The 4687-nt window shown below is 32.6% G+C and overlaps 1 long non-coding RNA gene across 1 annotated transcript; it reads right to left on the bottom strand.

Moving 5' to 3' along the window:
- Nucleotides 1–1820: 1820 nt before the first annotated feature.
- Nucleotides 1821–3546, bottom strand: LOC134266234 (uncharacterized). Its single transcript, XR_009991927.1, has 3 exons — nt 3361–3546; nt 2281–2481; nt 1821–2028 (listed from the first exon to the last, which is right to left on the bottom strand). It is a non-coding gene; the product is annotated as an uncharacterized LOC134266234 (long non-coding RNA).
- Between the last annotated feature and the right edge of the window lie 1141 nt (nt 3547–4687).

Here is a 4687-nt window from a genome sequence, read left to right as displayed (position 1 = left end):
AATTATTTGTAAATTCAAGAACTTTCAGGGGCAGTAACTTATTGAAGGGGCCATGAATAATTTTGCAAAGAAGGGTTTAAAGTTTTCTCAGTTAGTTAAAGATATTGGTGAAGGTTTCTTTCCTCTACGATTTACGGTTTCAGAGGAGTAGCGATAATAATCATTTTTGCGAAAGGGGCGATAACTCCGAAAGGGGTAGAAGTTCATATCCGCAGGGTCAAACGAAAAATCATTTAATGAGTATATTCTTTTGAACTATAAATCTATTCGATAACTTGTAAAACAAAAAACCATTCGGCGGAAAAATAATAAAGAAAAATAATAATAAACAGAACAATTTCAACAGGTCTTTCCACGGAAAGGTGGAAAGACCTAATTAGTCTCCAAGGTTGAAATATTGTCCAACGTGGAGTGAATGTTTTCATCCCAGGGAAAATTGATGTAACCCGAAAACAGTTGATACCTTGTAAATTGCTATGTAATATGCAAAACAAATCGATAGAATAGTATATTTTGTTTTAAATAAGTATTAGGATATTTACAAATTTGACCCACATTTAGCGCGCTAGCAGATCTTGCCTTATAAATTATTTTTTTTTATATAAATTGTGACATGAAGGATATGGAGATAGCGAACAGTATTCAGTCTCAAAGTCGATACAACAATACAAATAAGAGCAGAGACAAAATGGACATGATGTTTTTGGTTGCGGCTGTTTCATTATACATGTATCACTATAAATGGATTCAAATCAATAAAATGTTGGGAAATGACCATCAATATGTTTTAAGGAGCTCAAATCTAAATGTATTTTGTTGACTGTTTTTCTAAATAGAGAATATAAGGACTATAATCCAATGCACACTTTGCAATAGTTATGTCCCTTTGATAGGTCAATCAAATAGGAAAGAAATGGCATTTCTCCTCTTTATGCTACAAAATATTTTGGGCATGCTCAGATAAATCAACTGTGTTTTAATTTTTTTCTTTTGATATATATGAGTTGGCCCATCTTTGGGCAATCATTATACAAGATGCACATAATTCTTCCATTCAGATGACAAATTTACAAACCAGAAAACTATAAAGGGTACTGTGAGGATTCTTTGGATTTTTCCTCAAATGGCGGCCAAAGGACATAACTTTTGAAAAGTGTGAATTCACCTATTCTTTCAATGTTGAAAAAGAAAAATATGATTTGACAAGCTTTTCAAACTATTTATTTAAAATATCTTTTTCTATTTTTTATTATTATCTTTATTTTTTTAAATTTTTCTTTTTTTTTTTTTTTACAATTCTTTAAATTGTAAATTGTATTTATCACATTAAGGTCAGATGACACTTTCCTCAAATATATGTTTTGTATCTCTTGGTATTATATCAATTTTTTCATATTTGTCATTATCTACTGATTTCTATATTGTTTTCATTTTTTTTTTAAATATAGGCACATCAAAAATTGTACTAAAGGCCATTTAGAAGATAACCCATACGGTTTATATAAGAAATATGACCATATGGTATCTTGGCCAAATGCCTGGTAAGGTACCCTAATTTTTTGTGAGGAAACTTGTTTAAGTACCTATACTTCAATGACAAATTCTTAGGTAATATTATATATTTTTGAGGAACGTGTCGTCTGACCTTATTAAGTATGTGGAAAACTTCAACATTCAAAGGGCATAATTAATGCCATTGACATTTCAAATAGACTGAGGATGAATGTCTTTTTTCGTATCAAACACCAACTGAAAAGGTTTTAATTCTGAAATAAAATCCATAATTCATTTAGAATTATGCACAAATAGTTTTCCATTCAAATCTTGTATCAATAATTCCACAAGGAGTTTGTTGACAATGCCACAGTTTCAGAATACTGGGATAGGAATTATATTGTATCCAGTGATTTTCTTCCATTTATTTTCAAACCTGTAGTTTTGTTTGCCTGTTTAGTGATTGTTCTTTATGGAACAAAATATTGGTTCAAATGGTCTACCCGCTCATTGCTGATATTATGTTCTGACTCACTGTAAGAAATAAAAAAAAAACTGATGTCAAATTAGTGTTTTTAATTATGAAAATTGTTATGCTTGGTAATATTGTGAAAAAATGAATATTCATATTTTTATTGAAAAAGGACATTTTAAAGAAAAGGATTGGCTATAAACTCGAGTTGGTTGGGCAAACAGAAACATTTTTTTTTCACTTAATAATTAATAACACCAATTACAGACTAAGATAAGCATAAAATATACATTTTTAAAAACATAACATTGTACCTTAATGTAAGCGGATGATCCATAAGCTAGGACACCGTGTGAGAGGACTGCAGTGGTACACCATATAATAAACTGGCCTTTAGAGCATCTGTCAGCTCCATCCATATACATGTACCTTTTCTAAAGTCTCCATTTAGCAGATATAAAATGTTCTATATTCTCTTTTATCTCGACTTCATGCGTCCACAAAAACAGGAATACCTATTCAAAAAAATATACATGTTTGTACATCTGAGGAGCATTTACTGATTTCTCATGTTTATTCTTATATGAATGTATGAAATTAATTTGAATGGAATATTCTTTAATCTGCATTAATATATTATTATAGTCGATGACTTCTCATAATTCAAACCTTTGATTATTCCTACCGATTTAACACAAATCATTTGCGTTTAACATGGGGGTCTAAGTTTCTCCAGGGATGTCCAAGGTAACTTTACCTTGTTATAGTACATGAATTTAATAACCTTGCAAATTACAAGGGGGGGGGGGGGTGTCCTGACCTGAGCTTATATTTCAGCGGCTTAGGCACAAACATTAATGCAATAATTAATGAATACCACTGTTTTATGCAGAAAGAATTTTATGAGTATGTGCATTACTTTTGTTGTAGTGTAAACTTACTGACTAGTCAGTGAAATATTGAATTGTATGTAGATGGGAAAAATTCTATAGAGTGCTCAACACCTTGCATGATGTTGCATCTCAGGGTAGTTGTTTGGGTTACATGTATACATATAACAGTGTCTCAAATGATAAGATATCTATACACATGACAGAGTACAACTGGATTATGTCATGTGAAGATCAACTGACAGTTATACACATAGAATTGTATTTAGCGTGTGATTATACCGGTAGGTATATACTAGTAATCCAAGATTCCTCTGACTCTAAACCCTGCTTTTACATTGTGACTTGTGCAGGTTACAATGTAAAAAGCAGGGGTTCGAGTCAGAGGAATCTCGGTTTAAAAGTTATAGTGCCCTTGCCCCTTTACCCCTGTTTGAATTTTTATATTGCAAAGAATTGCCATGATTACGGAAGAAAAATAATAGGTTGAATTTAAAGACAAACCTGGGCAGATCAGACGAGAGTTGCCGTGGGCATGGTGGGGTGGGGTGATCATGGTGATGCGATTGTGATTCCTTCACTCGAGTGATTGTTGGCAGAGTAAATTCAGTATGACACACCTCAATATCTTCTTCTTTCAGTCATGGAAGCCTTGTTGTACCGCATAGTAGATTTGATAGACGAAAACCCAAGATTCCGCATTTCATGCTTTCCGAAATTCTGCTTTGTTTACAATGCCGAAAAGGGCGATAAGCGAGATGAGTCGTAAAATTTCACTGAGTTGTTTTTTGGTTCGTTTCTAATGATATTTTAATCACAATTTATATTATTTTATATCAAGTATATATATAAAGTAAGTTGCTCGGTAAAGTTTAATAAAAAAAATCATCGAAAGATTTGAACGACATAACAAAACGTAAAATTCATTCACGTCACTTGGAATTGCGCGGTGGATTCAAAATCGTCAGTTCAGTACTCCCTTAAATATGCTATTAAAATTCGTTACATTAATTCACCTAGGCAGGCAGTCACCAATGACTTACCTGTGTGTGCGTTCAAGTGTGACGTTAGCAAGAGTGTTTGAATAGGTTTTCTCGTCAGAAGTTTTATCACTGTTAGTGTAATTCTATACATTTAAAGAACAGCTTTTTCTGTATTTTATTGTATTTTTGTTCGCTGTATTACTTTTTCATTTAAATGTCTGAGCGGAAGTAAGTGACCGGAAGTATTGTCAGCCATTCTGTATCTATGTCAACTGTAAACAAACTGAAGATATTAAAAGCATCTTATTGTTTATGTTATACTGAACTCAAACATAACTATATGGTTATTAATTAAAGCCAGTATAATTGTATTAAAGTATTGCCAAATGCAGAGTACATAATCATTTACTGGTAAAGGAAAGTTAATATTTTAGCACCATGCTGAGGTGTTCTGAGTACTTTGATGTCGATGATATGTTGATGACGACGATGATGTCGATGATGATTTCGATGATGTGATGATGACGACTATGATGTCGATGACGATGATGTGAATTATGATGTTGATGAAGACGAAGTCGATGATGATGGTTAGGCGTGGGAATCACTAGCAGTCGTGCATCAATACTACTGATCCTCAAACAACAGTCAAGGACTACAGCCCCGGAAGTTTGGAGGATAGTGTTGATCCGAATTGTGTGGACTTTCGTATTGATGTGGACAATACTGGCAATGTTGATAGGTTTGAGTTGATGAAAACAGTTGATTAAAAATTTATTGATTATTTTTTTCTCTCATTGTAAATAACATTTTTTTTGTTCGATCATTTGAGTGAGTGTGCGTGTGTG

Source organism: Saccostrea cucullata, unplaced genomic scaffold (assembly GCF_032062105.1).
Source record: "Saccostrea cucullata isolate Sc308-1 unplaced genomic scaffold, CSIRO_AGI_Scuc_v1 ctg15645, whole genome shotgun sequence".
NCBI lineage: Eukaryota > Metazoa > Mollusca > Bivalvia > Ostreida > Ostreidae > Saccostrea > Saccostrea cuccullata.
Note: the sequence above shows the minus strand (reverse complement) of the source record. Positions and strands in the feature narration are given on the sequence as shown.